The 14,397-nt window shown below is 36.7% G+C and overlaps 1 long non-coding RNA gene and 1 pseudogene across 1 annotated transcript in view; one reads left to right on the forward strand and one right to left on the reverse strand.

The window, feature by feature from the left end:
• LOC133102591 (uncharacterized) overlaps nt 1-14,397 on the reverse strand; it is a 334,490-nt gene that overhangs the window by 253,125 nt on the left and 66,968 nt on the right. The window lies entirely within an intron of this gene.
• LOC133102641 (transmembrane protein 41B-like) lies at nt 9,590-10,438 on the forward strand (annotated as a pseudogene).

The following is a 14,397-nucleotide window of genomic DNA, read 5'->3' on the forward strand; positions in this document are numbered from 1 at the left end:
TCTCTCCTTTCTCCTTCTGGGACTCCAATTACACATACATTAGATGTTTTAACAGTGTCTTATATATATATCTGGTGTTGTTTCTGTGTTTTTCTTCTCTTCAAACTTAAAATATATTGTTAAAAGACATATTATCTTTTATATTTATATCTAATAATATATAGACATATAGTTAAAATATACAAAATGTATTATTAAAAGATATAAAACATCTTTCTATGTCATGGAATATTTTTCTCCTGCATATTTTTTTTGTTTTAGACAGTTTTCATAAGTTAATAAATTATCATTATTAGATAGTAGGTTGTTTCTCAATTTGGGATTGTTATAAACAGTATTTAGATAATTATCTTTATATACATTTATGAATTGTCTAAATATAAATTCCTATAAGTGGGATTGCTGTGTCAAAGAGTACAAATACCTAAAGGTTTTTGATACATATATATAGCTAAATTGCCTTCTAGAAAAATTATCAGTTGACTTCCCTCCAAGAGAATATGAGAATGCCCATTTCCCTACACCGTCTATCACTGAATAAAATCCATTTTTATTGCCAACTTGATAGATAAAAATGGATCTTTTTTACTTGCACTTTTGGTTGCTGGGAAAATTTGCTTAATAATTTAATTGTTAATTAGCTGCAAAACTCATTTGCTAACCATACTGGAGAATATAATAAATAAAACATTGCCATGATTTGGAGATTTCTGATTATTTATGTTTGACTACATATGCTATGTAACTGCAACTAAAAGGCCATTTATTCAGTACCATCTCATTATCTTCTCTTCCTAAGAATGCACCACTAACATGCATAAATACAGTTTGCACAAATGCATGAAGGAAGCAGAGGAGACTGGTTAATTATGAGAAGAAGGGCACAGGAAGAGATAACCAAAGTGGCACAAGAATGATAATCTTTAAATAACTTATAACCAAGTAACATCAAATCAACAGATATTTATTAAGACGCTCCATCTTTTCTATCCTTGATTCCTGTATTATTCTGCATTTTTGGCAGGTTGCCGACAGGCAATCTTCTCTCGAAAGTATTGTTGGTCTCTAATATGTCTGTAAGAGCTTTCTTCAGACTCTCCTACTGCTGACTGGTATCAATTACACAAAATTATGTAAACGCCTACTCTGTAGAGACGCAACAGGCAAAATCTTCCTGCCTGGCACTTCAAAGCAGTCAAATTCAACACCACGATAGCAGTAGTCACCAATTCATTTCTAGTATAGCAACCAATAAGGAGACCTTAATTTCTCTCAGAACCTAGGTAGCGTGTAATAAATTCTCCATATCTTCACAAATTTTTAAACAAAATATTTTTACTCTTATTCTAACCTTCAGAAATGCACTATAACCAGAACACAAAGACTTAAAATCAAATGTAATAACATCACATGACAATAACACTTCATTTTATTTAAAAAATTGATTCTAAATTATAAAATTATAGCTAAAAGTTGAGAAAGCAACTACCACAGCATAGTGGTACCAGACAACTTGAGTTCTAATCCTGCACCCACCACTTACTAGATGTGTGGCCTCTGCATATTTCTTAACATCTCTGTGCTTCATTTTATTTGAGTGTAAAATGAGAACAATAGTAAATACTTTATAGGGTAGTTGCAAGGATTATATGGATTCATATGTGTAAAGCCCCTAGTGCCTGACACATAGTAAGCACCATAAATTGTTTTGTTATTATTGTTATTACTACTATTGTCAAATAATTAAAAAAGGACTATCCAACAGCATTCAGGGAAAAAAAAGTGATGATCATCAGGAGCCAAAATGTATTCATAATGAGTTACCTTTCTTCTATCTTATACAACTGCCAATTCAAAAGATGTACAAAACTTGCCCATCTTTCTTTTTTTGAAGTTTTAGTTTTTATCTGTGGCAAATAAGTAAAAAGAAAGACTACTTCCATAATTAAAGAGATTTTTTTAAGAGATGTAGGAAGATAAGGTATTAATTCAACAATTAGGGCTTCCCTGGTGGCGCAGTGGTTAAGAATCCACCTGCCAATTCAGGGGACATGGGTTCAAGCCCTGGTCCAGGAAGATCCCACATGCTGTGAAGCAACTAAGCCCATGTGCCACAACTACTGAGCCTGTACTCTAGAGCCCACGAGCCACAACTACTGAGCCCACGTGCCACAACTACTGAAGCCCGCACGCCTAGAGCCCGTGCTCCGCAACAAGAGAAGCCACCACAATGAGAAGCCCATGCACCGCAATGAAGAGTAGCCCCCGCTTGCCGCAACTAGAGAAAGCCACGCAGCAACGAAGACCCAATGCAGCCAAAAATAAATAAATAGATAGATATTTTAAAATAATAAGATATTAGAAAAAAAAATTAAGCAGCCTGAAGCCTTTAACTCTGAAGCACCTTGTTTCTTGCTGACTTACACCATACAAGTTACTAAAACAGTCAGACTAGCAAGAAAGTGCCTCCAGAGTTTCATAGAGCAAAGATCCTACAAGGACTCAAGACTCTAAGTGAAGACTATGCCACAACTAAGACCCAATGTAGCCAAAAAATTAAAAATAAATTAAAATAAATTAAAATTTTTTAAAAGAGCAGGCTTTGAAAGTCAGCAAATGTTCTTGTGAGCAGAGCTGACCACAAAATTTGTAAGGCCTAGTGTAAAATGAAAGCACAAGTTCCTTTTTCAAAATACTGGGGATAAAATTGCTGTTGACGTTACTAAAATATAAAGCTTTTTCCTTTCTTCCATAGTCTTTCTTTTGACTAGTTACAGTGTTTTTTATTTCCTACTTAATGTCATCTAAGTTAAGAAAAATTAAAATTTTAAATTATTATTATAAATTAATAAATTGAATTATTTAAATTTTATTTTTTTAATTATTATGAGTTTTCCTCTTCATATTCATATTATGCAATAATAGTTTTTAAATACAAGAGGACTTAACTGGTTGCAGAATCACTGAAATTACATAATTCATGTTTCATAGCTCATACCTGCATATGTATTTCATTCTAGCAGAGAAGTAGAAACACTGAACAAAACTAACTCATCTGTTTTTATTTCATTTCTTGGTACCAGCACATTCTACCAACACTCTCTACCTTTGGTTTACTAGTAAGTAAAGGAGGACTGAAAGAAAAATAACTGTCCATTTCTATATTATCACTTCTAGCATAAGGACTTAGCTAGCAGAGGGCCAATAGAGGTTTCCATAGACATTTGTATTTCTTAGAATGCCACTGCCTTTTTTTTTTTTTTTTTTTTGGCCACACCACGCGGCTTGCGGGATCTTGGTTCCCCAACCAGGGATCAAACCCAGCCCCCTGCAGTGGAAGCACAGATTCCTAGCCACTGAACCGCCAGGGAATTCCCAACCATTACCTTCCTTCGGCATTCAAAGCAAATTCTAGTTCAAAAAAGGTGTGTTATCAGGACTTCCCTGGTGGTCCAGTGGTAAAGAATCTGCCTTCCAATGCAGGGGACAGAGGTTCAATCCCTGGTGGGGGAACTGAGATCCCACATGCCGCGGGGCAACTAAGCCCATGCACCACAACTACTGAGCCCGCGTGCCTCAACTAGAGAGCCTGCGTGTCGCGAACAACAGAGCCCACCCACTCTGGAGCCCGCATGCCACAACTAGAGAGAGAAAACCCACACGACACAACTAGAGAGAAGCCCACGCGCCACAACAAAGAGCCCCCGTGCCACAACAAAAAGATCCCGCATGCCGCAACGAAGACCCAACGCAGCCAAAAAATTTTTTTAAAAAAGTGTGTTCTCAGGGCTGTCATCACCCCAACTTAGTCACAGACATAAAACTTACCTTATGTTTGTTTGAGTCTCACTCAACTCCCATGCACCATGCATTTGCTGGAATTCTGTGCTCAGAGAGCATTGTGAGCAGTTTATGTGAATGGAGTGGTAAGAAAAGGTGGACACATATTAAATTTACCTCTTCTGCTCATACACGTGCTCCATCACCCCAGACTTCACTTACGTAACATAAGCTCAAAGATAAAATTATTAATAATTTCAAGACAGGGACAGTAGAGCATTAAACCAAACGTGGGTCCTTCTGAGCACAGGGCCTGGTGTGACTGCACAGGACGTAAAACTAGCCCTGCTTATGAGATTTCTTAGGACAGAAAAGCTTCACTTTTCTTTAATGAGAGGGAAGAACAGGAACTTTGTTTACTGAGTATTTACTTTATGTTGAGCACTAGGTTAAATCCTTCACGTACACTGCCTCATCTAATTATCAAACAACACTTTGGGGTAGGTTTTTTTTTTAATTTTTATTGAAATATAGTTGCTTTACAATGTTGTGTTAGTTTCTGCTGTACAGCAAAGTGAATCAGTTATACGTATACATATAGCCCCTCTTTTTTTGGATTTCCTTCCCATTTAGGTCACCACAGAGCAGTGAGTAGAGTTCCCTGTGCTATACAGTAGGTTCTCATTAGTTATCTATTTTATACATAGTAGTGTATACATGTCAATCCCAATCTCCGAGTAGGTATTTTTGTCCCCATTTACAAAAGGGGAAATTGGGAGTTTTAGAAGCTAAGTGATTTGCCCAATATCTCTCAACTAAAAGGTGGTGGAATAGGGATTTTAACTATTTGATTTGATTGATCCCAAGGCCTGTTACATCCCACTACCTCCTTAAGAGCATTTACTTCACATCTTTTAATGATAAAATATTTTTTAATTGTTACTTTCATATATATCACACATAATAAACGTATATATGCTAACATGCCAATAAGAACAAGTATGAATTAATAAAATAGCCTGATTCACATGCTATTAAAAAAGAAATCTCATCTAGGCTTCTAGTTTAATAGGACAGACTAAGCATACACATTTACCTCCTTCTCCTGCTGAAGTTTCATTAAAATGATAATAATGCTTTCTTTAAAAGAGATAAACTGTCAACTTCAAAGAACAGAGAATGGAAGTTGTTGGTAAATAAGCAATCCCAAAATCAAGAGAAACAATTCGTAAAGAAAAACATGCAGTGTAAATCCATTTATAAAGTTAAAAAACAGGCAAAGCTAAATAATCAGTGTTTAGGAATACATACATAGATGATAAAACTATTTTCAAAAGAAAAGGAATGATTAACACAACCTCCAGTGTAGGAACTACCTCTGGAAGGAAGGGAATATGATTAAAGAAGAGAACACAGGGGCTTCTATAGTGCTGCTGTTTCCTTTCTTACCTGGAGTGATAAGTACATGGGGATTCCTTTCGTTATATATTTAAAATACATAGTAATACTCTTGAATGTATAATGTATTTCCCCCCAAAATATTAACTTTTTAAAAAGATACTGCATTCATAAATAACTACAAGACAGTATGTACAAGACAGTATCAGATAACAAGAAAACTTCTGGAAATTAAAATTTGATTGCCAAATAAAAATTCAATAGAAAAGTTAGAAAATAAATCTAAAGAACTGTCCCTGATTGCAATACAAGGAGACTGAAACATGGGAGAAAAGATGAGAGATTCGAAAGATTATTTCAAGACATTTTACATCCAAATAAGAATTCCAGAAAGAGAAAAAAAAAAATGAGGGAAAAATTATCACAGAAGCACTAATTGATAATTTCCTTGAAGATTAAGTCAGTCTTCAGACCAAAAGCACTCATTCTGCACCCAGGATTAGATACGTCCTGGTAAAATGTCATTCCTCTGAGTATAAAGAAATGATCCAAAAAGCTACCCAGGAGAAAAGACAAGGGAATGAAAATCAAAGATATTAGCCATCTCATCAGAACACAGGATGTGGAAAGGCAATAGAGGAAGGCCTTCAAAATTCCCAGGGAAAATGATTTTTACCCCAGACTTCTATAGCCAACATAATAATCATTCATGAGGTCAGAGTAAAGACGTTTTCAAACATGCGAGGACTCGGAAGTTTACCTTAAATGCAATCTTTCTTAGGCATGAAAATGTATTTTAAGAAAATAGGAAAGTATACCATCAAAACAAAGAAAGAAGGCCATGGGCCCCCCAAAATAGTCATTCCCAACTCAAGAGAGCAGGGAAGCGAAGTGATGGCCACACTCTAGCTGTCCTAGAGAGTCCTCGTAGAGATGGGAGCCAGGAGACAGAGGGTTGGGATGGAAAGACTCAGGGAAAATTTGAGAATATACAGAATAAATAATATGGATGGGAGTTTGGAAAAACTTGAGGATAAAACAAAGGCACTTGGTGAAGCGTAAAAAGGAAAATCTATTTAACGTGATGCAAAGACCATTCTCCATTGAGTGGCAGAGTAGTAATAACTTGTATCCCACAGACAAGGACATGTGATACTGGCTGTTGCTTGACTCTACAGGGAACGAACATGCATGTGCGCCTGTGCTGGCTCTGGCCCTCCGGGAAACAGTGGTCACGGCAGAGTGAGAAGGGCAAGAGATGTGTTGGGTGGCGAAGCCTGTGAAGGACGAGGGGAGAGGGAGTAGGAGTAGACACGAGAAGCTTCAGCGCTCAGTGTAGGTCTGATGCCTGTGAAAGCAAAGGAAAAAAGAAGCAGGCTTGGATAGGAAGAGCCCAGACTATGGTACCACCCGAAAAACTCTTAGCCAGCCCCACAGGAAGTTACAAAGCAAAAATTGCCCTTTGCAAGAGTTTCATGTTGGGCAGCAATGGCCAGCACCTAGAACTCCACCATGCTCAGTCATTGGCTAGAGTCACCCAGAGAGTGAGGGAGAGCGTGTCCTCTGCTCCAAGAGTTTGGTGGATCTCAAGGGTGCTGCTGCTGACTGCACCCCTTGCTTGAGAAGCTCTCTTAAAAGGAGACCTGAGTGGCCTAGTATACTTCTTCCAATATATGCAGCACACTCACCCAGACTTCAAAGGACACCACCTCAAGGCTGTGTCCAATTACTGCATCAGCTCAAAATCCAGGTTTTGTTGTTTTTGTTTGTTTTTCAGTGATATGCCCTCCTTTATATCAGGTCCAGATGTGGTCTAGTTATTTACCAAAAAAACAAACAAACAAAAGCAGTTGTCTTACCCAATATACTCAATGGTAGGGGAGGTACAGGATAATCACAGTAAAAGCTACCCAATGATCAAATATCTTTGATGACATAAAATACACTTTACATGAAAAACTTCATGAAGTTCACTCATACAGCTTATCTTCTAATTTACGTTTAAATAACATGGTCATGGTGTTAACTGCCTCTTGGCATCATCAATGATAACTCAGACTGGTCTTCCTTGTATCCTTGATTTCTGGCCCCTCCTCATGGGGGAAGTTATATTCTGCACTGAGCCTTAGGAGAGGAAACAAAGGCAGGTTCAGGGACTATGATAATGGAAAAACTAGATTGAAAACATTACCCATAAGTAATTATGTATCTTAAAAATTATTTAATATGGGGTATATTTTCATGAGATAAAACTTTTATATGATATGTATACTTTAAAAAACAAATCTTAAATTTGAAAACAAAAATGAGCCTATATTGTGCAAATTCCCAGAGCTCATAAGTGTCTCCATTAGCCATTCTAGAAGGCCTCAGTTCTTCTGTCTGCTTGTCCATTTTTCTCACAGGCCTCTGGTTTGGCCCTCCAGGGGTTTCTTTCTTGTCCGTTATCCTCCTTAGACACTTCTGAAGTGAGGCTGCATAGCTTTCACAACCTACTTCCCACCAATGCAGGTTTGCAGATTTGCAAGTTGCTTTAGAGGTTAAAAAAAAAAAAATCACAGGCTTTTGCAGGCCTGACATGTGGATCATTTGGTAATAACATTCCCTCAAAAACTTACTAGGATTCTAGTCTTTTAGTTTTCAAGGGATGAACTCAGCCAAAGATTTCATCAAAAAATTGCTTCAAGACTTGAGGACTGACATTTTACTTACAACTTCTGTACCCTGCCTAGAGCAGTGGCAGCTACTGGAAGCCAACTGAGACTTGGGGACAAGGCAACACCCTTAATCTCATCTTCACGGCCAGACTGGTTCCCATAGTCTAACAGAGGTGCTTGAAAAGTTTTGTGACCCTACTCCTATCTCCTGCTAAAACTGACAGTTCTATAATTGCTTGAATTTGTAGTACAGAATCAGTTTACTTCTTCAGCCCTGTGAGGCCGCAAATTACCAGAACCCCAGTCATCTGAGATTGCCTCAGGCACCAAGTCCCTCATCAAAGTTGTATTTCCCTCCATTTCTACTTGCAAACCAGCTAGTTCTAGCCTGAGCGCTCCTCTTTGTTGCAGGGCCTTTTAAAAGAGGTCAGAAGCTGCCAACAGACATTTATTTTTTTTCCCACCATTTCCCCTGGAGTTATTGGCTCACTTGGCCCATAATCTGCCCATCCAAGTGTCAGAGGTACATTTGCCACTGTTTTGCCACACCAAAAAAAATGTGACCCCCCTTTACATTCTGCAATGTCTGTATCCTTGAAACTATCAAATAAATGCACCTAGCTAAGTTTCTGTTACATATAGTACTCTACTTTCACAGACCAAATTTTATTAGTTAGGGTATAGGTTCAGCTGCATGAAATACAAACCTGAGCTAATATACCTGTAAGAAGATAGAAGATAATTTCCCTCTCCCATAGAGCAGCAGCAGCATAGAAGAAGGAGGGATAAACAGTACAGCCCCTTCCTTTAAGGACATGCCTTTGGAAGTATCACATATCATTTTCCCTCACAACTTCCAGGCTGGAACATAATGACGTGGCCATGGTTCAGTGGAAAGAAAGCTGGGAAATGGATGGCCATGTGCCCAGCTAAAAAAAATCTCAGGGTTCTCCTGCTATTGAGAGAGAGACAAGAGAAATCAGGGACAACCAGTCTCCTCTACTACTCTTCCCCAAGTCTTGCCCCCTGTTCAACGGAGAATATTCAAACTAATTCTCCTAAGACAGAATTTCCCCCATAATTTTCTCAGTCAAGACTGAAGATGAATAAAATCAGTTCCTCTATGTCCTGACTTTCAAGGCTCCTTAATCACACTTCCGTCAAAGCCAAGCTCAAATCTCATCTTTCTTAAAATCTCAGGCTGCTCCAACCTGATCTCTCCATTCTCTGCACTCTCAGTGAGACAGTTTAGCATTTGATTGTTCCCCACTTTTTCGTATGTGTGTTTTCTCTAAAAAGAATGATCTGTGCTCATTACAAGAAAGTTCCATGATTTATCATCCTTCTTTTTTGGCTCCACAATATGTATTGAGATGTTAATAGCCTAGAGAGTACTTGACAAAAATGACTGATGGATCAGAATCCTAAGTCATTAAACACACAAGAATTATGAGGGCAATAACAAAAATACAATGAAGAATCTGTATTTTCTCTGATGCCGTGTTTGGGGTTGGATTCCTCTCACAAGTAAATTTCTAAGCGTTCACAAAGACATTATTTCTTTTCAAATTATTTCTTTTTAAAAACATGTATTTCGACTGTGCTCGCGGGCCTGAGGTCGTCTCCGGTGAGGTGGTCGTCCTGGAAGCGGCTGCGGCTCTGGCCCCTGGGCGTAGTAAGGAGCCTGCCGCGTGCTTGCTGTTACGGGGCCGCCGCCGCATCACCCCGCTTCCTCCACCTTCCCTGCAGCAGCCATGACGAAAGATCGCACGCGGGGCGCTCCGTACGACCCCTCGGGGGACAAGGCAGCGGGGCCGCGGGGTCCCTCGGCGCCAGGCAGCGGAGACCACCTGAAGGAGAAGGCCTGTGCAGAAGCTGGGTCGGCAAGAATGTCGCTTCTTATATTGGTGTCCATTTTCTTATCTGCAGCTTTGGTTAGTTTTTGGTATATAAAACTTTTCCTCAGCGTAGTGAAGAAGAAGGAGTGAATATAAAGGTTCCCAGAGATGTGGATGATGCCAAGGCTCTAGGAAGAGTTTTATCCAAATATAAGGACACCTTTTATGTACAAGTACTTGTAGCTTATTTTGCTACATATATTTTCTTGCGAACATTTGCTATTCCGGGCTCTGTATTTCTCAATATACTCTCAGGGTTTCTTTATCCCTTTCCACTAGCCTTATTTCTTGTTTGTTTGTGTTCTGGACTCGGTGCCTCATGCTGCTATATGCTCTCCTATTTAGTTGGGAGGCCGGTTGTATATAAATACCTAACTGAGAAAGCAGTGTAATGGTCACAGTAGGTTGAACGTCACAGAGAACATCTCATTAACTACATTATATTTTTGAGAATAACACCATTTCTGCCTAATTGGTTTATTCATGTCTCCTGTGATAAACGTGCCATTGAAAGTTCTTTTTACTGGCACTTTTCTAGGTGTTGCACCTCCCTCTTTTGTAGCAATTAAGGCAGGAACAACACTGTACCAGCTTACAACAGCAGGGGAAGCTGTTTCCTGGAACTCAGTGTTCATTCTAATGATTTGGGCTCTTCTTTCTATTCTGCCAGCGATCTTCCAAAAAAAAACTAAAGCAGAAATTTGAGTGAATAATCCTCTGGGTTTTAGTTTTCCTATCATCATCATCATCTCTCAGGATTAGCAGATTTATGTGTTAAAATCACCTCTTCAGTAAATGAAACAGGAATTTGTAAAATAAAATTTCCTATCAGGTGGTTAAAATAATGCATTTAAGTGGCAAAGGAGAGAAGAAAGTAAAAATGGAAATTGGTATACCATGAAAAGTGCCATCAGTAGTTATGATAGACATCTCCTAAATTACTATTCCAAGGCTTTAGATAATAATGTAACAGCATAGTAGGAAATTCTTGACCCAACTGATTAGCTCAATATATTTCATGAACTGGCTAGAAATACTTACCCTTGACTTGATAATTTAATATTTTTCTCTCTATTCCATACTATAACTAAAATAGAAAAAGCAAATACAAAATTCAAAAGCAAAGATACAGTATTGCTGTTCTAATGTTGGCCTTCTTTCAGAGCATAAACTTGAAAACTAAAGCTCAAAAGAGATTTACATTTTCTTCCTTTCTACCTTTGAGGTAATAGACTTGTTTAGAAGTTGCATCTTAGTGGACTACTGAATTTGGAAAAGATATCAAGTTATATCTATTCAGTGAATTTTATTTTTGTCTTCTTCTGTTCTAGATTATCATGGATTAGTCTGAAATTTAAAATTCTGACCAGTCTGTTTTCATCTGTTTCCTAGCTTTCAAAATATTTCCACTGTGCATATACAGAATGGCAATTACATGATAATTGTATCATATTGGTGTTGATAATTTATATTCAGATAATATTTTGTTACACAGTTCCCCTTTACTATCTCAAAAGGGGATCAAAAAAGCAAACATTCAAAGTATGCAGTCTTTAGATGTTAGATTAATTATATTCCTTTATATTTTGAAACAAAAGCAGTGTCAGTACAACACTTAAGTGGTTGAATATAGTTTATTTGTTCCAATGACTGTAAAATTTACCTCATTTATTTATTAGTCTGGTCACTAAAGCATGTATTATGTAATTATCCTTTTTATGCATGATATGTAAGAATGCCTTGTTTCATTTCTGTTGATGGCTTTTTTGTTTGGGGCTGCTTTTGATTCGTGCAGTTTCCCTATTTAGGGTTTTTACTTTTTATATCTCAAAGTAAAATTAAATTCTCATATGGTAACTACTATATTTAAATAGTCCTGGAAAAACTAAACAGCTTTTTGCTGCTTGCTTAATGGTTGGTAATATCCTCGATTCCTTGATTCTAGGACACAAAGTAAAGTACTCTGTCAGTTTTACCTTCACCCAACACTGTCATGTTGAAAAGTACTTTAGCTGTGGAAGAATCCTTGTATGTTTTTATTGTGAGAGGTATGATCAGCCTCAAAGCCTGTTTCTACTACGTAATGTGGACTGATTATTTTTTCTATCACAGTATTAACAAATCGATTTATTGTAAACACACAAAAAAATTAATTAATACACTATTCTTATGTCACCTGGCCTTTTGTGTGAAATTATTTATTGTTATTTCTAGCCAGGTTTTCTTCCCTTCTTATTGACCAGAGACTGAGCGATAAAGCTTTTGTTATTTTTACAAACAAACTTAAAACATAGCCTTTTTGGACAAAGGTCACTAAATATTACTGTATAAAATGTAATTGAGTAAATTTTTATCAGACTTTTAAAAATAAGAGTTTGGACTCAGGAGCAGCCTCACTATTTATTCCATTATGTATATATTGTACTTACTCTCTTCTCAGAGTATTTTCCCTATCCTTATCATTGATCCTCTCCCTTTGCTGATTATTTTTTCTGTTAGAAAACTGTAGCTGTCACTTAAGGTGAAGTATATTTTCTTCTCCCAAGAGCATAGCCAGTCTTTCCACATTCATCATCATTGACTGTCAAGAAAGAACCTTCAGCAGGCTGTACCCTAAATGCATTTGGTGGCCTGTATTCATGGATTCACAGACTTGGCCTGATGCCAGATGTAGATTCAAGCTTCAGCCACATCTTGAAGACAGTTACATAGTAATAACCACCAGAAGGCAAATATGTGTAGTGGGGAGGCGAGCAGGCTAACTAGGTAGTTGGCACACTGAGACTGTTCCCCTCTTAGTTAATGGCCTCTCTCTGGAGCTCTACTACTTTGAGTGTAATATTTCTAACACACTTAATAAATGTAAATTAAAATGTAGGAAGAATAAATTGTACTGAAAAACTTAAAAAAAAACACGTATTTCTTCTCTTTCTTAATGTTATTGTAAAAAAAAAAGCAATAAATACTAGAAAATATAAATAGGGAAATAAAATTACCTATAATCCCTATAAGAATAGATTACACCTAATAATACTTTAGTGTATATTCTTCAATGAAAGATATGATTTCAAACACATTTCAATGAGAATTACATGCACAGGGTTCAAATTGTCAGAAACTATTAAGAGTATTGTCTGAAACAGCTTTAATGATCTTTCTTGTTAGTATCTAACAGGACTTCCTCAAGCCTGCTAACATTCTTCCCTCTCTACTACTCTTACCAAGGCATATATTTAAGCTGATTTTATGCTTCCAGGGTTTACGATAGACAAATGCTTGGCTTTCAGAGGTATAGTGACATATATCATCTATAGTCATAAAACAAAGCATATAGTATTTTTATGTGTTTCATTTTTCTACCCTATGGGTTACAAGCATCAATTATAAATTTTCAAGAAAAAAGGGATACCTACACTATAAACATATATTTATATGTTTCAATATATTTTATGGTCTTTACAATTCTTGGTAAGAAACAATAAGATATATTCTCTTGACTTTCAAATAAAATATCCCCAAAATACATTTTCCCTTTAGAATATGAATCATTAAGTTATACCTATCCCTTCTTATCTACATCACAGAGCTATAATGAAAATAAATGGAGAAATAAATTTGAAAAAATTTTGAGCTCTTGGAAGGAATAGTATCATATAAAGGTGAAATACTATTTTATTTACAAATTCAAGATATTTTGAAGTAGAAGTCACCCTACCACTGCACTGTATATAGACAGATATTTCTCAGAATCATTACTTTCCATATCAATAAAAGTCAAACCACCGATTGCTTCACTTTTCTCTGTATGGAATTCTCAGATCCAAAGTATTTCATTGAAATGATCTTTTCCCTATATTGAAAAATAGTGCATCCCACTGAGAATGAATGACCACCCACTTTTTTCAAAGGGGGAAATTATAGACATGAAGATTACTCATGAAAAACTCAGAAAGGAATTCACTCATAATGGGCAAAAGAATTGCAAAATGAGTACTAGGTGTAGCATAATACCAAGAAGAGGTACTATCCTGATAAATAGCTCCATTCCTTTATTTTTGACTTATCAAACTATTATTGCTAACTTAATGTTTTCTATATCGGCATTTGGCAGTATTAGAAACCCAGAGAAAGAACTGATCCCTGGGCAATATGTGAATAATTATTAAACCCAGGAGATAAGTACATGGATGTTTGTTTAATCACTCACTTTTCTGTAGTTTTTTAAATTGTCATAATGAAAAGCTGCTTTATCCTAAGGTTTCAATCACTTCCATTTTACCAGCCAATAGCTCCTTTTTGGCCAGAATTAGGCCCAGCAACGCAATTCACTTTATCACTTTTATACCTTTAAAAATGAATTGTCAAAGTAGTGTCTGATTTTAACTAAATAAGCCAACTAATAGATGTCCAGATAAGGAAAAGATCTGTCTTCATTATCTCTTGCCTCTGTGCAATTTCTGTGATCTATTTCAAGAATACATCACACACATTCATTTGCCCAAGCAGTCTCTGCTACTCTCCAACAGTATCATTTATGTCCAAATCCCAAAAGCATTTCCTGGGTACTTCTGCTTGTAGGTTCATAGATTTTTCTACAAGAATATATCATTTTCATAGAAATGATATATATAAATTTTCATAGAAAATTTTCATATTTCATAGAA

This window comes from Eubalaena glacialis, chromosome 12, assembly GCF_028564815.1.
Source record: "Eubalaena glacialis isolate mEubGla1 chromosome 12, mEubGla1.1.hap2.+ XY, whole genome shotgun sequence".
NCBI classification, from domain to species: Eukaryota; Metazoa; Chordata; class Mammalia; order Artiodactyla; family Balaenidae; genus Eubalaena; species Eubalaena glacialis.